General features: G+C 41.3%; 1 protein-coding gene across 14 annotated transcripts in view; it reads left to right on the top strand.

Moving 5' to 3' along the window:
* Positions 1-25,666, top strand: part of FGGY (FGGY carbohydrate kinase domain containing) — a 457,075-nt gene that overhangs the window by 370,105 nt on the left and 61,304 nt on the right. Inside the window, exons 16-17 of one of the 14 annotated variants that reach the window (XR_001886588.1) lie at positions 16,120-16,212; positions 17,172-17,886. The exons of the other annotated variants lie outside the window; for them this stretch is intronic. The gene's annotated coding sequence lies outside the window, so the exon portion shown is untranslated. Of the gene's footprint in view, positions 1-16,119; positions 16,213-17,171; positions 17,887-25,666 lie in introns of those variants that run through there. 14 annotated transcript variants of the gene reach the window in all.

The raw sequence follows: 25,666 nt of genomic DNA, 5'->3' as shown, positions 1-25,666 counted from the left end.
GTGGCTGGATCTCGGCTCACTGCAAGCTCCGCCTCCCGGGGTCACGCCATTCTCCTGCCTCAGCCTCCCGAGTAGCTGGGACTACAGGCGCCCGCCACCTCGCCCGGCTAGTTTTTTGTATTTTTAGTAGAGACGGGGTTTCACCATGTTAGCCAGGATGGTCTCTATCTCCTGACCTCGTGATCCACCCGTCTCGGCCTCCCAAAGTGCTGGGATTACAGGCTTGAGCCACGGCGCCCGGCCTGGTACAGTGTCTTAAAAGAGTTTCAGTTGCAGCATTTAGGCAAATGATCAAGAATATGCAGAAGAAAACAAAAGCAATCATAATTATAGTTTCCTAACAGAGGTATTTGATCCTCTGCAGTGAATAATAAAAAACTAGCATGCTCTAGGATCAGAATCTTGAGTAGCATGTATTTAATTGTATGCATTTCAAAGAAATTGGAACATTTTAAAAAGTTATACCATATTAAAAGTTGTATAGCTCACACCTGTAATCCCAGCACTTTGGGAGGTTGAGGGGGGCAGATCACGAGGTCAGGAGATCGAGACCATCCTGGCTAACACGGTGAAACCCCATCTGTACTAAAAATACGGAAAAAAAAAAATTAGCTGGGTGAGGTGGCAGGCACCTGTAGTCCCAGCTACTCAGGAGGCTGAGGCAGGAGAATGGCCTGAACCCAGGAGGTGGAGCTTACAGTGAGCAGAGATCGCGCCACTGCACTCCAGCCTGGGCGACAGAGTGAGACTCCATGTCAAAAAAAAAAAAAGAAATTGTATATAAAGACATTTTCTATAGTATTATAATAATTTTACAAATGAGGAAACAGGGTTAGAGAGAGTAAGTGAGTTACCAAAGCCAATGGCTAGAAAGTGAGAGAGCCAGAATCCAAGTACTAACCTGAGATTCCCAAACCAAGGACTGTTCAGCTCAGCCACAACTGGAAATGGACTCTTACGGGGGTAAGTGATTACCATTATTTTAAAAACTAGTATCAGAAATAGATGACAAGAATTTAAATGAATATCAAAATATCCCTTTGGTAAATGTTGGTGTCCTCACAGGTAAACAGAGGACACCCTCAGAGTAATTTGAGAGTGTTTAAAAGAGGGACTGTTTACAAAATTGCAGTCATAGAGACAGAGAAATCACTGGGAGAATGTGACCCTGGGGTTTGTAACAGCTGGGCCTGTAGAGGTGAGCGAACAGTGCAGTTACTGGAAGCCCAGAACAGAGGGCTGTGTGGAGACTGCACAGTGACCCTGGAAGAATAGGGCTGCACTGTTAACCCTATTCTCCCTCTATTCTCCCTCTCTTTAATCTCATGCCAGCCTCACCATTGGCTGGAATCAGAGTCAGACAGCAAGGGAACCTGTTGATGTATTCTGTGTAAGGTCACATCTCTAAGCTCAGAGGAGGGTGGGAAGAGATCTTCAGAAGCCCTGGGAGATATTCAACTGAGTCACCCAGCTTGGACTATTCAGAGTGGTCTGCAGGCTAGAGGGCAGTCTCTAAATGGTTAGTTCAGGTTTGCTGTGAAACAAGGAACTTGCATCAGAATGTAAATCAATTATGTCACCAAGTGTACTGTTTAGTTCAGCTGTCATTTTATTCATAGCAGGATGTTCTCAATTAAGGAATCGGTGTGCTGGCTTACATCCTGGGGCAAACTCCTTTCACCATTACAGACCGGCCCTTTGAATAGCACTGAACTAGAATCCTTGCTCTGTAGGTAATGATAAAAACACTGGAATCCCTTTCCTTGCTTTGATTTTCCTACCTTACATTCTGCTAAAGAGAAGAAAACAAGTATTTGTCTGTACCTATCCTGAGCCTGGCACTGTGCTAAGGTACTTTAGATGACATTTAATTCTTGCAAGTTAGATTATTCACTTCATCTTTACAGACAAGAAACAGGCCCAGAAAGTTTAAGTAATGTGCCTATGGTCTAACAGCTAGCAAGTGACAGAGCCAGCACTCAAATCCAGATCTGACTCCAAAGTCCATGCCTCTCACTGTTTGTAGGCTATCCCAGGACTGTGCTTAAAATTATCTGACATTAACACCAAGAAATAAAGCAGCGTTGTTGGAGGATTGCCTTATATGGAGACCTATGACTATGTTCTGTATACATATGCTATTCATGATTCCTGGGAATAGATGCAACCCAGCTCCCCCCAAATCAGATAGCACTGTTTGTGAATACGATGTTACTCCATGTTATAAGGCCTTGCCCAACCCAGCCAGCCAGGTCAGAGATGAATTCAGTTTGTTTCTAAGTGGCTGTTGTCTGTTGGCATCTCTTTTTAAACCTGGGAGGTCGAGAAGAAGATAGGGAGAAAGAATTCATGAGAGGGATGCATTTCCTTAGAAATGTTATTAATTGGCTGGGCAAAACAAAAGAAGGAAATAACATAGCTGCTCCTTACTAAGTAAAGGCATCGTCTTCCCTTATCTCATTAAAAATTAAAAGCACTCTTGGTTTAAGTAGGGCAAATTAGTAATTAAGTGCTATATAATGAACTTGTATAAACAGAATATTGAAGGGAAAACCAAATTAATCACTCCACTGGCTTATTTTTGCCCCCATTAATGCACCTTTTACTCAGGTCCTTCCTGTGATACCAGGATGCATTTTCTGCTCTCCTCCGCTGCTGGAGATTGGGTGGACTGTGATAGCCTGGCTGACAGATGACAGTGGACTAGATCTGGAAAAGTCGTGTGTGGGGGCCTCAAATCAAAGTAGGTGATGAGGATGGCTGTTTCATTTTTTAAGCCAAGGCTCATCAGTACAAGCCTACATGTGACAGGAACACCCTTAGACAGTAGCAGGACAAGGAAGAATTAGACACAATGTCAGTACCGAAGGAATTCCCCGTCTACTGGTTGGGGGAGGTTGGACACAGATGAATACAATTATGAAAAAGTCTAAGGTAATGGCAAAGACTATTTGCTTGGGCTCAAATCTTGGCTCTGCCACTTACCTTGGGTAAGTTACTTAGTTTCTGTGTGTCTCAGAGGCCTCACCTGTAAAAGATAACAGTAGAGATATATTATCTTGTAACTCATTTTGTAAGGAGTAAACATGTTACTGCATATAAAGCAAAATAGTCTTATTAATGTTGGCTATTCTTTAAGTTGCAATTACTCTGCAATGGAATGGTGGGGCATTTGAGGAGTGACTTCCACTGTCTTAAGAGGGCTGGGAAAGTCTTCCAGAGGAGGCAGCCTTTGGCTGATGATCAGGGCACCATGGGAGCCCCCAGGCCTATGCTCTTCATCTTTGCAGCAAAGTGCCTCCTCTGAAAGCAGAAGAAAGAGCTTGGGCCTCAACCCAGGACAAATACCTCTCCATTTCAGCTCAACATAGTAAATATTAGTAATGACAGCTGGATCCTCAGTCTTATGATATTTTAGCAACTACCTGCCAAGTATGTGGGGTAAGGAGTAGGAAGAGTAAGTGAGCTGAGTCCATCACAGGCAGGGTAAGAGGAAATCAAATGCAGCAGCAGAAAGTAGCCCTCTAAGTCACCTTGCTGAACCTCACAGTGATGGCATCTCCTCGGCTTGCTAGCTGTATGAACACACCTGGCTGCGCAAGCTACTTAATTGCTCTGAGCTCAGTTCCATATTAACTTATCCCATTGAGTTTCTGCAAAGATTCTGTGAATGAAAGCACATTTAACACAATGCCTGTTCAGCAGAAAAGTACTATTATCATTCCCTGTGTTCATTTGATCTTCACCACAATCCTATGAGGTAGGTGGTACCTACCTCATTGTGCCACTCTATTAAGCAAGAAATTGAGGCACCAAGCTATTGAAAAGCTCACCTAAGATCACCTAGACGGTTAGTGGCTGAACGATGGTTTAAACTCAAGTGGGCTGGCTCCAGCCCTGCCCTCTGCATATTCCCCACAGCCCTGTGCTTTGGAGGGCACCTATAGCTACATTTACATGTCACATGCTAGAAATAGGGTAGATGCTTCTCGAGGATGTCCAGACCTCTCACTCACTATTGAGGAAGAAGTTCTTTCCTTCTGCTTGAGGGAATGGTGGGGTAGAGCCTACAGCTATGGTGACCCTTTGACAGGTGGGGCAGGTAGAGCAGGCGCAAGTGACTCACCAGAGAGCATTAGCCCTAGGATGCAGTAGGAATGCAGCTGTTGCACTGATCTTGGCAGTTTTGCTTAGCGAACAGAACAATTTATTTGTCATTCATACTCTGCTTCCGTAAAGGATTTAAGAAAGCGTACAATAAGTGGCTAAATAGGTTACTGGAATAAAACTCACAAGTTAGAAACAATGTAAAAAGAGGAAAAAACACAGACACACACACACAAACACAAAACATGGGACGATACCAGCAAAGGACAAAGTGATTTGATTCTGTATCAGGTAGGAGAAAAGTACTAGAAAAGTATGAATACTAGTATTTGTACTCAAAGTACTACCAAAGGATGTTGAAAATCAGATTGTTTAACTCTAGATTGGTGAGTGCCACACCAAATATCTATGGGACAGATCTGGCTTATCTATGGTCTCTGACCTGGACTAGGCAGTTATTATGATGTTTTTAATGAGGTCTCACTCTGTTGCCCAGGCTGGAGTGCAGTGACATAATCACGGCTCACAGCAGCCTCAAACACCTGTTCAAGCAATCCCCTGGGGGTTATTTTGACTGAACTCCACACAAGGCAAAACTGGGAAATATGTGAAGTCATGTGGAGTCAAAGAAGTATACCAGTTCTTTAAAAGAGAGCATGTTTTTCCCTATACCAAATTCTAAAATACTTATTTCTTTAAAAAGGAACTTAGAAATCATTCCATGGAACTCTTATAGAAGAAGGCAGAATTCATTATATACCACCTTGCTGAGAGCCCAGATCATGACATTGAAACCTGACTTCGGGTCTAGATAGCTTTTTGGAGATGTCACTTGACGACTCAGGGATACCAAGAATACCCAGTTTGGTAGATAGATAGCATGTCCCTTCACCTTTTTCCATGAATATTCTTTCCCTTGGCCAGCTTTGCAAACAAAGTTGTGTTACTGACCTAGGAGTGTCTCATAGGACCTCAGTAGTAAAGCTTTGTACCAGCCTGGCATCAGAGAAGTGCTAAAATGAAGCACCCATCAATCAAGAAGGGCAACAGATGTTGAAGCATATCAAATGTCGGTAAACAGCAAGCCCACAGAGACTGCTGAACTTGGCATCCTCATAGCAAAAATACCCTGGTGCCTTTAAGAGAGAACGCTGTGGATTTTTATAAACCACATTAAGTGATGTATTTTTTTTCTACATTTGGACAATTGCTACCCTATGAAATATTTTCCCTGAAAGATGGTCTGCTCTCCTCTATTTTTTTTTTTTTAATCTCTACTTTTTTAAGGGCAAACTTAATGCTCACAGAGTGTTCTAGGCTCTCAGCCCTGGATATAGGTCTCCAGTAATTGAGAGGAGTTTCATGTTCAGCTTATCTAATACCCTCTCTTTTACTATTAGCAGTATGATTCATATTATAAGTAATAAATTGGGCCATATTTCAATCCTGTAGCTGTGCACTAAATTAGACCCTTTCCCTCTATAAGCCTGCTTACTTATTTGTATAAAAATGAGACTATTAAGATCACATACCTCATGCAATTGTTGTGAAAATTAAATGAGATGATATGTAGAAAGTATTTGGCACGGTTACTGGTATGACTAAACTCTCAATGAGAGGTATACAAAATTATAGTAATATTTATGATGATAACTATCATTACTATTAGCTGACTATAAATCACATGCTGTATTAATGCTTTACATACATTACCGAAAGATGGCTGGGCTGGTCCTTTGCCTGTTTGCTCTCGGAGAGTGCTCCTTCCCCTGCTCTGCTGTGTATTACACTTCCTAGGCTCCCTTGCACCTGTCCTCTGGGCAGGCTTGGTCAATGGTAGATACCGGTGGGAGAATGACTGATGTGCAGGCAGAAGTCAGGTCTTTTCTCCCATTCACTACAGCAGCAGCTGCATCTTCTATCTGATTCCAGCTCCCAGCCTTTCTCAGGTCCCTGTTCTGGCCACTCAGCTTTTCTTTGGTTTCTTTTCCCTGCTCCTGGCTCTGGTCACACCACTGCCTCCTGTCGTCCTTGATTCCTAAGAGGGGTAGCATCTGTCTGCTGTTGGTAACCCCTCTGTGGCTTCAACAACCTGTTTGGCTTCTAGTTTTCTTCCGTCACCAATGAAACTAATTTCCTTTTTTTTTTTTTATTTTTTTTATTTTTTGAGACACAGTCTCACTTTGTCGCCCAGGCTGGAGTGCAGTGGCGCCATCTCGGCTCACTGCAAGCTCTACCTGCCAGGTTCACACCATTCTCCTGCCTCAGCCTCCTGAGTAGCTGGGACTACAGGCACCCACCACCATGCCTGGCTAATTTTTTGCATTTTTTTTTTTTAGTAGAGACGGGGTTTCACCATGTTAGCCAGGATTGTCTCGATCTCCTGACCTCGTGATCCGCCCGCCTCGGCCTCCCAAAGTGCTGGGATTTTAGGCGTGAGCCACCACATCCAGCTGAAACTAATTTCTTATATTTAATTCCTCCTGTCCAAAGACCTAGAGTAGCTTCAGCTACCCTGACTGGACTCTGATATCATTGCTTTTAAATACTAAAAAAAAAAGTAGTCCTTATACAGAATTCACTTCTCGTCCTCTCCATGTTGGAATGAGCCAAGCCAACTGGAGAAGGGATGTCCGGTTATCATGGAGAGAAATTCACTTTGACTAAAGCCCAAAAGACAATAAATTGACCTAAGCATCTTTGATGAATACTGCCTATACACCCAACTGAGTTTGGCATTGAGGCCAGAGCCTCAGGTAGCTTATCCCCTCTCTGAGGAGACAAGACTAGACTCCAAGTCATAGCCAAGCACAGCACAAGATAGTGTCTAGTAAGAAGGAATAGGAACACCTCTTCCTTGAGCCAGAGCCCTGGACCATTCACTATTCTAGGTAAGTCACTATAATAGGTATGTGATTATTCTCATATGCCAAATGAGGAAATGGAGGCTCAGAGAGGGCAAGAGATTTGCCCAAAGCCACACTGCTATTAAGTAGTGGTCTTAGCAACTTAAGTCTGTATGTCCTAGAACCTATGTTTTTTGGACTCACATCTCTTCCTCAAAGTTTTCTAAGCTTTTTGTCAGTTTCAAAGCAGATAGTAAGAAAACTGCCTACATAATTCATATTGCCCTGGTCTTGTAGAAATGACCTTACAGAAACAGTATTCAGCCTTATTCACCTAATTCTCAGAACAGATTTATGTGGAAAGTTTATTGTGTTCATTTTTTACAGATAAGAAAGCAGAATCAAAAAAGTAAAGGAACTTACCCAAGGTCACACCAAACGTTCATATTCAACCTGGAATTTGAATGCAGGTTTTTCTGTCCCCAAGCACATGCTCTTTCCACTTGGGAACATCTAACAACTGGACCATATGTAGTATAGGACCAAGTGTTTTTTAGAATTTCTTTTTTTTTTTTTTGAGACGGAGTCTCACTCTGTCACCTAAGCTGGAATGCAGTGGTGCGATCTTGGCTCACTGCAACCTCCACCTCCCTGGTTCAAGTGATTCTCCTACCTCAGCCTCCCAAGTAGCTGGGATTATAGGCGCCTGCCACCACACCTGGCTAATTTTTGTATTTTTAGTACAGACAGGATTTCACCATATTGGCTAGGCTGGTCTCAAACTCCTGACCTCAGGTGATCTGCCTGTCTTGGTCTCCCAAAATGCTGGGATTATAGGCGTGACCCACCTCATGTGGCCTAGACATTTTTTTAAAAGGTTGGGGAGCAAGGCCAGGTTCCCCATCTTCCAGGAACAGACAGTTGGGTTAGAGAAGTATATACAAAGTGACCTGAAACCAGAGAGCGCCATTGCATAATCTACTCTCTGGTAGTGACTACCAGCAGGAAAGAGAAGCCTGGCTTTGTGTAAGAAATGGGGCTTGAAATGGGCTGGAGTGGAAAAATTAACTTAGGACAGGCAGAGAAGCAGCAGGAAAAGGACTTTTTAGATAGAGGTGCTGGTGAGAGCAAAGGAACAGATGCAGACAGAATGGAGATCAATGTTAACTCCTGGGAAGGGTCCCAGTTCAGGAGTAGTGAAAGAGAAAGTTGGAGAGACAGGACCACAGTTGTTTACAGGTGGGGTTTTTAACCACAAACAGATCAGTTAGGAATTTGATCAGCAGTCTTGGTAGTACTTTTTGCTCAGTATTCCCTTATCCTTTAACTGTCTTTTAAAAAATGTTGCAAGCTGATAGTCTCACTTAAAAGAAAAAAAAAAGTAAGTGCTTCTTAGATAATACTGCTTTCTGCTTAAGAAAAATAGCTTGTAAATTAGTTCAGCCTGTGAGTAATAATAAAAGTTTATTACTCATCTCTCACAGTTTTGAAGAGTCTCTAAAATAGAAGGGAATACTCTTTAAATGCCCCTAAAATGCTATCCTCTTTCACTACAGTTCATTTGTGTATAGGGTGTTATAAAATAACACATTTGAGAATTTCAGGATGGAGAAAAGCACCTTCTGAAGCAATGTCATTGAGAGATGGGGAGCAAGCTGCTTTCTACCAGCTCAAAATCTACTCCCTCCTCCCTCACCAGCCCCCTCCCTGACATCTTGGCCTAGAGAGGAGCCTGTGTGTTGGATAGAATTGATGGCAGTGAAATTCCTACCAAGTTGGCCCTTTCAGTTTCACCTGTCAGCGTCTCTGATGAAGAGGGATCTTGACAAACCAGACTGGTTTGGATAATTGGACAACAGCAGTTGTCTTCATCTCAGTAAATTGACTAACCACTGCAGAGGCTGGAGGAGAAATTTATAGAAAATCCTAAAATGGAAATTGAAGCAAGCGTTTCAATGACTAGGAAACAACAGGCTTTAGTGAGTTTCCAGCATATTATAGTATGGTGGGGCGCTGGGACTCCTGTCTTCAAGGGGCCCCTAAAAGTGATAGAGGGGATTCATTTAGTATGTGCCAGCTGCTGTTTAGGCACTCTTTGGTTATTAGCTCACTTAGTCCTCACAACGGTCCAATGAGATCCTGATATCAGTTGTACTTTGCACACAAGGAACCTGAATCGCCAAGAGGCCACACGCTTTCCCAAGGTTACATAGCTGGTAAGAGGTGAAGCTCAGATACAAACCTAGATTCTGACTCTGGTCTGTTCACTCTAAATACTGAAACCCATCTCTATAAAGCTCCTTTGGGAAACTCATCTTGGTCAGGCCCACCTCTACACGGCCCTACCCCCATGTGCCCATCTCTTGCACTGCCCTTAGATGTTGCCATATTTGCTGATCTCACTCAAGTGTGAGCTCCCATATAAGGGTCCAAGTCTTACTCGTCCTTAGCCAGTAGTTGGTGCTGGATACATGTGTGTTGTACCAGACTGGAGGTGAAGTTTTACAGAGAATTTGTAATCTCCCTGAAGCTGGCTAAGAAGGCAGCCACCTGTGACTAGTTACACAGAAACCCAGGCACTTAAAGTAGTGGCACTGCTGGGCATGGACTTAGATTTAAAGTCGCTAGCAGGTAAAATCTGATCTGTGTCTCCAGAAACAACTTTACTTGTGCACATTAGCTCTGACTCTAAACTGCTCCTTAACGGTTCTCACTTGGTCTAAGTTTTCAAAGACTGACTCCCCAGTCATTAGAGTCTGTTCTATTACTAGTAACTCAGTGTATGATCTGGAACAAGAGATCTACCTCTTTGGGCCACAGTTTCCTCATCTTTAAACTGAAAGAATCTGATTCTGGTTTTCAAAAATGTAAAGCAGTGGAACCTTTGGGAGGCCAATATATAAAACAGAAGGTGAACTGTGTCTCTGGCTTATCCATCATACCCTCTTTCCCCACTGCCTGGCAGCCTTGGAGGGTGTTTGCTGAACATAAGCACTGGACTAGATCTTTCCAAAGGAAATAACCCAAAATATTTAAAATGTTTAATAATGATATTTAGTAATTCAATAATGAAGTAACTTCAAAATAGCCTAGCCTACCTTGAGAAAAGCAGGTTGGAGGGCCCTCACCATGGGATCACTGTGCCTGTCTGTGTTACTGTCAAACATTGTGTGTTCCAGACAGGGAGGGGTGTCAGCTCAGCCTGATAATGTACAGTGGATTGGGGAAGCTAAAGCCTCTGGGCCTCATTCTCCTTGGCTGAAAACAGACTGCGTGTCATGGCACTGGTGAATTAGAAATTCTATCCAGCCACTCTTGGAGATTGATTTTCCGTCTGGGGATCTGACCTCTTGCTTCACTAGCAGAGGGGATCAGACTGTTCTGGGAGGAGTCAATGAGCTGGCCCTCAGAAAAGCCTTCCCTTTCTTTTTTGTTCTTTTATTTTCTTTTTTTAAACTGTATGTTTCAAAGGGAAAGTCTGATTACTTTGGGGACTTAACACTACCAGTCTGAATTCTTTTTGGTACTTAGAGCCTTGAGATATCCATACCACCCCCACATCCGTCCTTTGTGCTAGAAGATTACTGAAGATTTAATTCCATTTATGTCATTGGATTTGTAAAGAAAAAATCCTTTTGGATTCAAAGATGAAGGCCTCACTTACTTTATTTTTGTCATTTTCACAGACCCCTTATGCAAATGCCTCAAGAGTAAGGATCTTGCTCAAGTGATTTTTGTATCTCCAATGGCGAACACGCAGCCTGACATAGAGTAGCTCCTTGGTAAATATGTGTTCATTCATTCAACAATACCCCCGAGGTACAATGATAAGCAAAACAACTATGGTCCTAATACTGATCACATCTGCAGTTGACTGAAAGAGACAGTTAAAAAGATAAGAACAAATAAATATATCTTGGGTTAAGTGCTATAAAGGAAAAGAACAGGTTCAATTGGAGGAAAAATTAGAATTGTTGATACATGAATGGAAGTAAATGACCCAAATTTCCAACTCTAAATCTCTGTCTCATTTCACCTCTTTGTAAATAATCATTGCTATTATTTTAAATATCACAACTGCTGTCATTTCTTGTTTACCCATAATTACATTCTAAACTCGGTGCTGACATCTTTGTATTTATTATATAAAATTCTCAAAATTATCCTGCCAGTTAGGCTTTCTTATCACTTATTCCAAATGAAAAAACAAGGTCCAGGGATTTGTTCATGATCGGAGAGCTAAGAAGTGTCAAAGATGAATTGAACCAAAGTTGGTCTGACAAAGCCTGTGTTTTAAGCAAATGGGAAAAAAAAAAATTCTCATTAACTCCAAAGATTATCATCAGGAGTCCAACAGGGTTCCCAATTTGGGAACTACTATATCATTATCATATGGCAGAAGGTCCACTATGTTAGATGAGAAGACAAGAAAAAAAGGGTAGGGGGAGAACCTTTGCTGTAGAGTGGGAGGGAAAAAGAGGAAGATAGTCTTCTTGCATGGGCCGTCTTATCAACCTAGCAATAATAAACTATCACCATGGCAACAGGAAGTCTAATTGATGGCAGATGTTGAGCCACTTTAAAAGCCACGCCAACTGAATGCCAAGCTGATGCTGTCAACCTCTCTCCTCTGCCACAGCTAGGCTAATCGTGCTATGGTCATATTGGAGAGACCCATCTTTCAAGGGTGGAACAAACTCTGGACTTGACATCAGAAGACTTGAGTCTGAGCCCCACATCTGCCCATGCTAAGCTCTGTTGCCCTGAGCAAGTCAGTTCATCAAAAGTAGAAGATAGTTATCATTAATGTTATCATCATTATTACTACCAGTAGTGGGAACTCTCTGAAATTCAATTTCACAATCTAAAAGATTGATAATATTTGTGTAAGTATTGTCAGAAGATTTAAATTGAATAAAAGATGTGGAAGTGCTTAGTAAACTATAAAGTAATTCACAAATATAAGATATTATTAACACCAAGAGACAGTTGGATGTGCCAGAAAGAGCTTGCATCGGAATATGGATATGGCTACTTACAGACTGCTTCATCTGACGGATGCTTCATCTGACTGCTTCATCTGAATACATCAATTATGTGCTCAGCCTCGGTTTTCTATCAGTAAAATTTCTTAGTGTAAATCTGTAAAATATTCTACCCATCTTACAAACCTGTGGTTTAATTAACCTCTCTACACTTCAGTTACTCCTCTGTAAAATGGAGGTGGCACTGGCACCTCCCTCATAAGGTTGTTGTGATGATTAAGTAAGCTAATGCAGGGAGAACATTTAGAATGGTGCCTGGGACAGGCAGTGTGTCATACGTATTAATGGTGGTAATGGTAGTGGTGGTGGAGAAGGAGAAGAGGAAGGAAGAGCAATTGAAATCATATACGTGCATAGAACTGTGAAAGCTGGTGGTAATGGTAGTGGTGGTAGAGAAGGAGAAGGGGAAGGAGAAGAAGAGGAAGGAAGAGGAGGAGGAAGAGCAATTGAAGTCATATACGTTCACAGAACTGGGAAAGCTGGCCGGGCTTGGTGGGTCACACCTGTAATCCCAGCACTTTGGGAGGCCGAGGCTAGTAAATCCCTTGAGCCTAGGAGTTTGAGACCAGCCTGGGCAACATGGTGAAAATCTGTCTCTACAAAAAATACAAAAATTAGCTGGGTGTGGTGGTGTGTGCCTATAGTCTCAGCTACTCAGGAGACTGAGGTGGGAGGACTGCTTGAACCTGGGAGGCAGAAGTTGCAGTGAGCCAGTGTTATGCCACTGCACTCCAGCCTGGGCAACAGAGTGACACCCTTTCTCAAAACAAACAAACACACAAAAAACTGAAAGCTCCATGTGATACAGGTGAGGACCTCCATAGTTAATGTCAAAATACTTTTCGTCAGTTCCTGGACTGGTTCACATGTCTATCAGTTTTCTCAAAGTTTCCATTGTCTACATAGCCTTTTTGTCATGCCCAGTATGCATGCCTGCTCTGATCCTTGGCTATGAAGTTTTCAATGCGAAAAGGAGAACCAGGACAAAGAATTGGTAGAAACCATGAGAAATATTTTCTCAGAGATCAAGGTCTCTACAGGCTAGGATTTCTCAGAGTCTTCTTTGATATATTAAAAAGTATTTCTGGAAAAAAGTTAGTTTGAAAACTGCTATGATGCTCAAGATAACTGGGCATCTTTTTTTAAAGAGATGGGGTCTTACTATGTTGCCCAGGCTGTACTCTAACTTCTGTGCCCAAGAAATCCTCCCTCCTCAGTTTTCCAGGTAGGTGGGACTATGGATGCACTTCACAGTACCCAGCTGTAACTAGGTGTCTTCATAGCAAGACATCTGTTAAGACTTTAAAATGTAAACATGCGTTGTGAATCTCCCAGGTTGGGTAGGCATATAGAGTATGGTGTTTCCCAAATTTACTTGATCGAAGAATTAGTTTTTCATGGAGCATCTTAGTTTGCTAAAGTTTCAAGTACCAAAGTTGGGAAATGTTGATGTAAGCCCATAGCCAAGACAATCAAGCATTAAGCGCAGTACCACAAAACAGGTTTGAAAACTCCTACTAATCCTTCCATCAATTCATGTGTCTATTTAATACATTAAAAGAGTTCTGTATGTGGCAGTGACTATGTGCTAGATGGTGAAGAAACAATGACAAGCAAGACTAGTATATTCCCTATCCTCTCAGAGTTCTGGAGGGCCTACTGGGGAGAGGGAAAAGTTGCCCACCAATTTTATTGCAGTGACAAGTGAAAAGATGGAGAGGACGGGTGCCTTGATACTAGAAGCAGAGGCTTCTTACCCAACCTGGTGGGTCAAGGAGAGTTTCCCAGGGTGAATAACTTCTAATTGGAGACTCAAAGGAGGAGTTACAGCTGTGCAACCCATAGGAACTTGCAGCACACTCGCCCATGCATTCCATATTGTATCCTCATGGCAACCTTTCTTGGTAGATGCAATGAGAGTGGGAAGAGTTATTAAGTGGCCATTACCACCTAATTAGTTCCTACTCAATGAGTCAGGGACTGTGCTAGGCATCTTACAAATTTATTGTATTTAATCTTGATGGAAATGAGCAGTATCCTCAGTTTACAAATGAAAAGTTGAGGCTCACAGGAGATAAGTGGTTTCCCAACGCTGTACATGTAGTTAGTACAAAGCCAGGACTTTCAGATCTGCCTGATTCCAAAGCCCATTACATTGTGGTTAGCCAGTGCTGAGCCTGGACCATGGCTGGTTCATAACAGGGTTTTTACTAGTCAGAAATACGGGAGAGTAAGCAGAATGTCATGGATTCTTCCTTAAGCTAATTCTGTTCTTCTTAAATGACTTATATTATCCTGAGATGTCCCTCTCCCAACCATTTGATGTAGAAAGTCCTGTGAGTTTTTTTCATATATATATATTACTTGTCAGAGAAAACTTTGAGCTTCTTCTTGGCAAAATAAAAACTTTCTATCCATATGTCAGTGTCCCAAGTCATTTTGGAAGTGTTCCCATCTATGAAATCTAAAAATCATGGAAGTTCTATGTATGCGACTTTCTAGAACATATTCATTCTAAAAGTGAGATAAATATGAACCAGTACATTGCTGTGAGTTCTGCTGGTTCAAAATTGGATGAGTTGCTGAATTCCATGGGCACCAGCAGCCAAAAATGGAGATAAAGTAAGATCAAGTGGCATCTTCCAAAATGTACACACACACCACCAGTGACATTCAGGCATTCTACATACTGGTTTATAGATACTCTTTTTCTAATGGTTAAATATTCATTTTAATAGATACTAGAAAAAATGTACCTAGCATTAAACTTGGGTTTTCATGAACATTTTTCCCTGGATTGAGACAATTTTAAAAGAAAGAAAAGTTTTTTCCCAGAATTTACAAAATATTTTATGACTAATCAATACTATAGATAGTACTTGGGAAAAGAAAATAATTGTGAAGATAGGACCTGAATTACTAAAGTATATGAAATAGTATGATAATGTGTATAAAAGTGCCTCGTGCATAAAAAGCCCCAGTAAATGCTTTCTTCCTTCCTGAGTCACATGGTGAGCAAGTGGCAGGGGCCCAGTACTAAACCTCATAGCATCAGACTCCCAGTCTAGTGCTCCTTCCAAGACACCCTTCAATTGTCTTCTTTCTGTCTGCCTACCTCATACTGTGTCCTTCATCTCTCTGTCTAGCCCCCAGGAAAAGTGCAGCAAGTGCAGGTATTTCTGAAATGAAGAGTGGCTCACAGAAAGGATCTGATGAGTGTTAGTTATAAGCAATGTGTACCTAAGAGTGTAGACACTATTAGCATTTCGAAAAATAGGAATCTGAACTAGAACTGGAAGGGCCCTTAGAGATTATCCTACACAAACCCTCTTTTTACAGATGAGGAAGTTGAGACCCAGAAAGGGGAAGTGCTTTGTGCGTGGCCAGAGAGCTCATTGCTGATCAAACCAGGACGAGCATCCTTATGAAACATGCAAATGTAAAATTACATGTAGAAAAAAAAAAAAAAAAAACCTTTACCTCCAGATATCCTGCTTTCCAGAAAAGTGGCGAGAAGTACCACAAAAGTACCTTTACTTCCAAAAATTTGAAAATATTGAAGGTCATGCTTCATATTGTGCCAGGCAAGAGAACATTGTACATAATTGTAAATCACCACTGGAGGAGGTGGTCCTGGTTGTATTCTTTTGTTTGTTTGTTTGTAACACACATAACATAAAATTGATCATCTTAACCATTTTTAAGTGTACAGTTTAGTGGTATTAAGTTCATTCACATTATTGTGCAATCATCACCACCATCCATCTCCAGAACTCTTTTCATCTTGCAAAACTGAAACTGTACCCGTTAAACAATAACTCTGCATTGCCCCTCCCCCAGCGCCTGGCAACCACCGTTCTACTTTCTGTCTCTGTAAATTTAACTACTCTCTAGATACCTCATATAAGTGGAATCATACAGCATTTGTCTGTTGTTGACCGGCTAATTGCACTTAGCATAATGTTCTCGAGGTTTATCCATGCTGTAGCACGTATCAGAATTTCCTTCCTTCTTGGTTGTATTCTTAATGCAACATAGCTTGTTCTCTGTGGTCTGCTGCTTATAACCATCATCTCTGTGAAGACTTTGGTGTGCTTAACATTTTGGGGACTTCTTTCCAGTGGGGGAAATAGATAGCTCAGTTGTGGACAATAGCAGCAATGGGAAGAGGTATTTGAGAAGAAATCAGACTCCCTTCTTCCAGTCTTTTGCAAGTAGGTGACAAGAGGTAAACAAAATTGCATGCTGTGCCCTCCACATCACCCCCTGTTTTCTTTGTTTCTTCTGTCCAAGTCTTCAGTCAGTCACAGAGAAGCAATGAGAGTTGAAGATTTTAAAAGTGGATTTTCAAATAAGACAGCCTTGGATTCCAGTCCTACTTCTGAAATTTACTAATATGTGATCTTGGGTAACATGATTAAACTCTCTGAGCCTCAGTTCTGTAATCTGGACATAGAGATAATAATACTTTTATCAAAAAAAATGCCTTTTTTTTTTTCCTTCTGAGTGATGAGATACTTTCTGTATTTTTTCTGGATTTAAACATAGTTTCCAAAGTTAAAATATTATACTACTACTATTACCTGTCCCATTGGGTTGTTTAGAAATGTAATGTGATATATGACATTTTGGCTTCTCTGAGATGTCTTGTTCCAGCCCAAAGATTATTAGGGAACCTCATGTCATTTGAAAGGAGAGAAAGCTAATTTATTGATAATGTTCTGCATGTCATATGTATCATTTCTTTCTCATCCAAAACACTGAGTAGAACTCTATTATGGTAGTTGGTCCTTCACTTCATAATTTTCTATTTCCCCAGCTAGTCAGAACCATGCCCACCGCCCCCCCACCCAGTTCCCACCCCTTGGTCAGTACCTAGCATTCTGCCCAGAAAAACTACAGATGCTTCTTCCCACTCCCTCCACAACCCCACACCCCCGTTACCAAAGTGTTTCTATAATGCTCTGGGAATCAGTCAGCATCTCAATTCCCCCATGGTCTCATGGTTAAACATACCATTCATTCGACCTCTCAGCTGTGACAAAGAAGGAAGCCTGGGTGTAAAAACGGATTGCAGCTCCCCTCTGAAGTTGGGTTTCTCTCTTTGCTGACCACTTGGGAATTTTTTTTTTCTTGCTTCTGACCCACCTCTCCCCTTCCTTTTGATAAACAGGACAGCTGTCCCCAAAGGGATGAATCCATTACCTTCCACCAGAGTTGAGTTCATTTTCCATTTCATGTTTCTGTTTAAAGAGAAAGCCCTTTAAAAGCGCTGAGCATACACTGAGTGTGTGTACTTAATTTTTAATATGTATGTGCCCACACCTAAGAGAACAGAGAACCTTAAATAATAATGAAACCGAATTGTACATGTTGTATGTTTTATGTGGCACTGATTCCTAAATATGCTCTTAGCAGCCAGGTATTATTTAATACATCCCCATTAATCAAACTGCCAAATCTAAATGAAAACCATGTTTAAATATGTTTAATAAGATTATAGCTTTTGGTTGAATATCAAACTAACATAGCTACATTTTCCTTCCAGCCAGCCCTCATTTACTGTCTTATATTTTACTCTGAAAGCTAGTTCTTTTGTACTATCAAGTCAATTTTGATTATAAAACAAGTTATACCACAAACTTGTAATATCATGAGCTTCAGCTGAGTCCTTCATTGTAAATGTCAGGAGAAAGAACAGTTCTGAGAATTTTTTTTCTGGCTAAAAAATGATATTTTTCTTCTTCTTGGGGTGAGCCTTTGAGTTTAAAAGGAAATTAAAATTCTATTAGAGATACTAAATTGTTTTGTAGCGTCTGTATTAAATGATGTCTGCCTTTTGCATAGTTATTGAAAGTGTTTCATACTAAAGGTACTTTTTCTTTTTGACGGTTCAGGCTTCTTTTAGTTTTGCAATAGTGCCACCTAGGGGCTTTAGAGAACATTGCATGGGCTGCTAAAATCTCAAAAACAATCCCTCTGCCCTTTTGACATGAATAGAAAAAGTATTTGTGGGTCATTGGGGCTGAAGGAGAAAGAAGGTACATGGTAGCCTGGGCGAGGTACGTTTCCAGTTCTACTTATCAGGCTTCCAATCTGCAAACAAAAAAAGGAGGTAAATAAAAAGAGGTTTTTTTGAAAAAATAAAGAACTAGCCAAACTTGGAGTAACATATAGTATTCTAGCAGATTTTTAAAGTTATTAATAAACCAATATCATATTTATTAACGTGTTTAATTCCTGTTCTCATTTGCAACAGTTTGTCTGCTGTTCTCACCTTTGTAACAGGCATGTCCTGCGGTGATTGCAGAGAAGTGATGACTGCTTTGACTTGCTGTCCTGTGGGAATATCTTGCTTCTTACATCTCCAATTCTTCTATTTGCCTTGTACAATATTCTATATCCATATTCACCCTTATAAAGTTGTCATTCAGACTTTTTGTCTATTTGTTCTCTCCACTGATATCATTATTTCTTCTAGCTTCTCAGAGCCCTTACATTTTCTCCATGTTTATATGTCTTGAAACTTTTAAATTCTTGATCAAAGCAATCATAAATGTATCTATTACAAACACATTAAAATTCTTTGATTATATAAAAACTGACAATTCTTATAAAACTGTTTTTGTACTACATCAAGTTCAAAATAGGTGGCACATGTTTAACTTTGTACACTGTAGAAATTCTAAGATTCATTTCAAAAAGAAAAAGCAAATACAGTGCACAGCAATGCATATAATTCTTATAGACCAGTGTTACCTATCTGTTATATCTCTCTGTAAATAATGATGGTGGCAATGATGATAGGCAACGTTTATTGATGTTTTTTATATGCCAAGCACTGTTCTAACCACTTTGCATGAATTAACTCAGTCACCACAGGACAGAAACTGTTATTATCCCAATTTTACCCACGTTCACGGAATGCTTCTGTGTTCCAACAAGGAAACTTCAACAAAGGAGCGCATGAGCTTATCATAGGTCGTGTGTAATAGGAGTTTATATTATTAGTTTTTCCTTGAACTGCTTGGGAGTCAGTGTCACTTTTCTTAGCCCCATTAGCCTGCCCTCCCTTTGGAGTGTGCAGGTCTCCTTTACTGTCTAATACCTGTGTTCTTTCCTCACTGAGTGTCTCTAGCTTTGTCTAGCAACACCTGCCCTCACAGAACTTACATTCAGGTGGGAAGATCCTAAGAAACAGCAATCACAACAAGTAACATTGATTTCAGGTGGCAAGAAGTGTTATGAAAGAAAGCAAAGTGATATCAGGGAGCAAAAATGGAATGACAGACTGGATGTGAATGGCTGGCTGTGTGAGCAGGAGAGAGGCCCTCCTGAGGAAGGGGTGTTCATGGTGAGTCCCAAATGACAGAGAGGACAGCAAGTGCAAAGGCCCTGGAGTGGGAATGAATTGAACTTGTGTGAAGAAAAGCAAAAAGAGCAGGGAGGCTGGAATGTGTTGAGTAAGGAGAATACTGTGGGGCTCCTGTTTATTTCCTTTCTCTGTTCCCAGCACTCTTGTGTTTTCTGTCTCAGACTCTGGTTTCACTGAACTCAAAGAAATGATTTGGAATTGCGAAATCCTGAGATGTCATCCACCGGGAGTGTTGGGGATAGGGGGACACATGCAAGAGAATTGGCCTAAGAAAGGTTACACCCTGAGTATCTTCCATATATACCCATAGCCCCACATATTTTTATCTTGCAAAGTCAGATAAGATGAACATAAGGCGGAAGTGGAATCCCAGCACAGTTCATCCTCAGTGCCCCACAGCACTGAACAGACCTTGGATATCGTACTTCACACAAGTATGGTGACTTTTTTTTGTGTCTGCCTCTCCACTAGACTGGAAATTGACTGAGAACAGAGCTTATATCATAATCTTTCTTCAGTCATTTTTCTTTCTTGCGTTCATTTTATCAATAAATGCTGCTTGAGTGCCATCTATGTGCCAACCACTCATACTAGGCCCATCTATCTCTGCTTGGATAAAATTCCAAGCAAGAAAGATACAGTCCCTGCTCTCAAGTTTCCAACAGTATTGCAGAAGAGAAATACCATAAAATAGCATAACACAGTGTGCTAAGCCTCAGCTTTGGGGAGGCAGAGAAAATGTTCCAAAGGAAGTGACAGTTGAGTCCAGTCAGGATTTGGAAGTGTAAATAAAGGTGAGTGTATGTCTGTATGTGTGTGTGTTTGGAGAGGAGTATGTATGTGTAGAGGGCCTGAGATGGGAGAGAGTGTGTGTAGAATTTTAAACCTTGGGAACAAAGGATTCATGAACTCAGAGGTGAACTCAATTGTGTACTGGATGAAAATGTGAATGAATGAGTACATGAATGTATAAATGAATGAATCAGTGAGTGATTTTTTCCCACATGTTACAGAGGCAGCTCATGAAATGGAGGTTGTATTAGTCTGTTTTCACACTGCTATAAAAATACTACCTGAGACTGGGTAGTTTAAAAACAAAAAGGGTTTACGGCTGAGGAGGCCTCAGGGAACTTACAGTCATGGCGGAGGGTGAAGGGGAAGCAGGCACCTTCTTCACAAGGCGGTAGGAGAGAGAGCGTAGGGGAAACTGGCACATTAAAACATCAGCTCTCGTGAGAACTCCCTCACTGTCATGAGAACAGCATGGTGGAAACAGCACCCATGATCCAATCACCTCTCACCAGGTTCCTCCCTCAGCATGTGGGGATTACAGTTTGAGGTGAGATTTGGATGGGAAGACAGAGCCAAACTATGTCAGAGGTATAAAGCCAAAAGGCATTTTTATTAATTCACCCTGAGAAATCACTATTCCACATTCTGCCCATTATTTCCATGTAGGCAGACTCGTATGGAGACCTATATCTTTATCAAAAATGTGCTTGTCAAGTAGATTATTCAGTGACTTATTGGGAGAAAAGGCCAGACATTCATCTTATTCTAGGGAGGGCTGTATAAGTGGAACTGCGCATAGCTGATGGCCAATATTTCTCTTTATCCTGAACATTGCTTAGATGAGAACTATGGGGTAAACAAATGAGTGAAAAATGTTAAAATATCAAAGGTGTGCATAGAAGAGAGAGGCTGTTAATGTGGTCTAGACGCCAGAGGTGGAAAGCTGCTTTGGAAAATAGGGACCAGATTCTAGTCTTTGCTGTACCACTCTCTTGTTGTGTGACGTTGAGCAACTAGCCATCCTCACACCTGTAAAGTAGAACTATGCCAGGCAATGTCTAAATTTAGTCTCTATCAGCTCTAGAATTTTGTGTTCATCTTAGTTATACCTGCCGAGGAGGGAGAGGTATTGAATGTGTGTGGGCACCAGGTGCGCAGCTTCTTCATGGTCCCTGGATGACAGCTCTGTCCTGGGGCACTCACTCCTCCAGAGTACCTTAAGAAGTACCGTAAGAAGCTGTCCTTATCTGCCATATGCTTGGAAGGGTTCTGGCTGTTAACCACCTTTGTTGGACACACTGCTGCTATTCTCCTTCCCCACTTATGTCTGTTATTCTAAAGCGGTCTGAGAAGTTGGCTATTCCTGATGTTGCCTTTTCTTATACTGCACGTAGGAAGCCTCTGCTCAGAGGGTTATTTGTAAAAATTAATGAGATACATGTAAAGCAGCCAGAACAGTATCTGGCACATGATAAATACAAAGAATGTTTGTTACTGTTTGTCACAATTATTCCTGCAGCCCTTCATTGCTGCCTTTCTTCCTCAGGTATTTTCTGCCTTGTTCTCCAACAAGCACAAGGGATACAGTGGTAAATAGGATACCATCTCTGTCCTGAGGGGTTCTGTCCAGTCCTATTTACTGAGTGCCTTCCATGTGCCAGGCACTAAGGTTAAATCATTGAGCCCCCACCACAATCATTATACCCATTTCATCTTCGCGGAAACTGCAACCCAGAACAGAAAAGTCCGTGTGACATTCCCAGCATCACACAATTAGTAACTGGCAAGGTTGGAATTGGAGCTCCAATCTCACAGACTCCAAATCCAGTGTTCTTTCCACCTTGTCACCCACCTACCACAAGGCTGCCATTGCACGGTTTTGAAAGGAAAAAGAAGCAGCAGTGCATGATGGGAGTCAGCATAATGGGAAATAAACTCTCCTTCCCTGGGCATCTACTTCTAACTTGCAGGAGAATAGGAAGGCTAGTCTTGTGAGCCCAGCTCCCAGCAGTCCTTGCTTCAGCCCATCTGAAAAGGATCTGTCTTTAAAAGCAAGGAGCCAGAAAAAATAATTCATACTAAAAACAAACTCTGTCATGAGTCATTTGACTTTGCTTTCCCCTGAACACATAGTTTATGTCTTGGGTGAGCTAAGGCTAAAGGAACATCTGATATGTTTTAGGCTAGCAGAGCCATTATTTAAGGAGCTTCACATCCAGTGTGTGCCCATTGGACCCTATGGTTTAAATCAAGGCTTCTGCTTATAGGGCCTGACAATTTGTTATTTTTGTTGTAGTTTTGTATTGGAGTGTGATTGTGTACATGTTTTATCAAGATGACAAGAATTGCTCTGGTTCATGATTCAGAAGTTCTCAGGCTGTTGAACTAGCCTACGCAGTAGTTACTCTGAGTATGCGCGCTAGACAGGAATGTGTATATGTGCGCATATGTTCAGATGTATGAGCACTTACAGAAACAGAAGAGAATGAGAGAAAGGCAGATTCCGGCTGAGCATCTTACCATTCCTATCAGCAGAAGAGCAAGCCCAGCCCTGGGGCTGGGTCAGAGGATTTCTCAATCCTTGGTGAACAGCAGATAACCCCGAGCACAAAGCAAGTGTTTCTGTCTCTGTTGCCAACTTGCTTTTCTTTAGATACTTGAAAAATGACAGGAATACACTTACTTTGTAAAAACACGAACAATGGAATATAGAGCAAAAGTGAAAGGCACAAACCTCCCCTGATCCCAAAAGTAATCACTATTATGCATTTTGTATGCCTGTCTTACCTTTTCGATGTATTCACAGACATATATACACACATATACAGATCATATAGTAGAGATTGTATAATGGGATACTGTAGTATTTAAATAGTAGAGGATGAAAAAGAGTTCAATTTTTTTTTTTTTTTTTTTTTTTTTTGAGGCGGAGTCTCGCTCTGCTGCCCAGGCTGGAGTGCGGTGGCCGGATCTCAGCTCACTGCAAACTCCACCTCCCGGGTTCACGCCATTCTCCTGCCTCAGCCTCCCGAGTAGCTGGGACTACAGGCACCCGCCATCTCGTCCGGCTAGTTTTAGTATTTTTTAGTAGAGACGGGGTTTCACTGTGTTAGCCAGGATGGTTTCGATCTCCTGACCTCGTGATCCGCCCGTCTCGGCCTCCCAAAGTGCTGGGATTACAGGCTTGAGCCACCGCGCCCGGCCCGACATTTTTATCTACAAGATACTTTGGAATATATTAATACATATAAAGCTGCCCCATGATAACAGTAATTCCAGAATCTGCATATATAAAAAACTGTTTAACCAATGTGTTGATAGACCTTTAGGTAGTTTCTAGTGTTTAGCTATTAAAACCTGAGACACAAAGATCATTGTTGGTGTAGTTCTTTATATACAAATATGAGGATTTCTTTTGGAGAAATACAAAAAAAGTGGAATTTCTAGTGGAAGGATTTGTGCATTTAAAATTTTGTTAGCTGTGGCCAAAATGTCCTCCAAAAAAGCTGTCCCAATTCGTATTCCTGCCAATGATGTCCCTGTACCTTTGCCAATGCTGGATATTGTCAGTTGTTTGATATTTTGCCAATTTGGGGCAGAAAATGACTGCTCATTGTTCTTTTCCTTTGCCTTTCCCATAACTAGTAAGAATGAACATTCTCTTTATACCCATCAAGTACTTTTCTGTTAATGGCCTATTAATATCTTTTCCTCATTGATCTACAGGAGTTCTTTATCTACTCTGTACACCAATTCTTTATCTGTCATTACATACTGAAGACATCCTTATCGTATGTCCCTTCTCATCTACCTTTGCTTACCATATCTGGTACTGGAGTTTTAAAATGTCATAAACTGTTATCTGTGAATCTCTTTTTGATATCAGAATTTCTTAGAAATATTCCCTTTAAACTATTTCTTTTCTTGAAGCAGTGTTTTTCAGACTGATAATGTTTTGGACTTTTATGTGCCCAAGAGTAAACTATGGACTGAGGAGGTGAGTGTTTTACCCAAGGCAAAGCTGAGATCAGAACACACCAGGCCGGCAGGTCTCTGTGTTTGTTAAAGACATTCTTAGTAATTTTATCATTAATTATGGGAAAATTGTAAAACTCCATCGGGATCAGCCACAGGCAAATGAGATGCAGCAAGGAGCTAGAGGCTGGGCATGCAACCTGAAATCATCTGAGCATTGAATCATACACAGCTTCCCCTCTTACCACTTGACTTTGAGACATAACTTCGCTGCTCTGAGCCTTAGTCTATTTCTCTGTAGAATGGAGCTAATCACAACTTCAAATGGATATTGTGAGGTTTCACATTGTTTCAGCACATGGTATCTGCTCAATACATGTTTGCTTTTGCCTTTTCTGGTTAAATACCTTTTTTCCCCTGGACCTTTGAATGCAACTGGTCATCTAAAACTATTGGCTTCCATCTCTTCTGAGGAATTTTGTAGCCGAATGGTGGAGGCATATCTAGCTTGAGAGTCTGAGGCAATTTCCTGATGATACATCTCAGTGGGCCTAAAGGAAACGAAACACCTACACCATTGCTCAATGCTGGAAAATTCTCCACAGTGGCCGACCCCTTTAGGAGGAGGGAAGTCAGTGCTCTGGGGAACAGCTCCTGTCTACGTGGGTGGAGAGTTCTTTCTTCAAGCATTGGTAGATTGTAAACTCACTGAGCCTCCTGCCTACACGGGAATAAATTGCCCCTGCCTTTGAGATCATCCCTTCTTCTCCTCACCTCAACCTGGCATCCTTCTCTTCTTAAGGCAACACAGCACTAGAGGCTGACTGCCCAACTTCTTGAGCCAGACTGCCTGGAGTTAAAACCCAGCTCTGCCACTCTTTACTTGTGAGGCCTGGAGCAAGTTTCTTAATTACTTTCTGCCTGTGTTTCCCTGGCTGTAAGATAAGAGTGCTAATGTTATCTACCTCCCAGAGTTGTTACATGGGTCACTATTTGTAAAGTACTTGGCACATAGTACAGTATTCAGGGAGCTACTAATAAATCATGTATGGTATCTGAATTTGGGCTCCTCATTTCACAGCCAATTGACTTTGGATAATATGCTTACTCTAAGCTGAGCTCTCTAATTTGTAAAATGAGTATGAAAATATCTACTTCATGGGACTGCTGGACAAGTCAAATGGGATAATGTATGTAATCATTATAGGTACTCAAGAAAGAAGTGGTAGCTACTCTGGTGATGAATATCAAAAAAGACAGGAATGAATATATAGAGACTACCCAAATTCTCAAAAGCCAAGAGACTGGTAGAATGTGGCCTCCACACTCTTAGCCCTGTGACCTTAGACCTGACCTCTTCAACATTCAGTTTCCTGATCTGTAGATTAGTGATAATGGTGCCTACCTCTAGGTTCATTATGAAGAAGGAATAATAATAAATTGGGTTCATAGAAAGTACTTAATACAATTTATTATTATTATTACCTGTATCTCCTGTCCATTTAAGGGAAGATTCCTGTTTGCAG

The sequence above is a fragment of the Rhinopithecus bieti genome, unplaced genomic scaffold, assembly GCF_001698545.2.
Source record: "Rhinopithecus bieti isolate Rb0 unplaced genomic scaffold, ASM169854v2 scaffold_6380, whole genome shotgun sequence".
Lineage (NCBI taxonomy): Eukaryota > Metazoa > Chordata > Mammalia > Primates > Cercopithecidae > Rhinopithecus > Rhinopithecus bieti.
The sequence above is the reverse complement of the archived record's forward strand: the minus strand, read 5'-3'. Positions and strand labels throughout refer to the sequence as shown.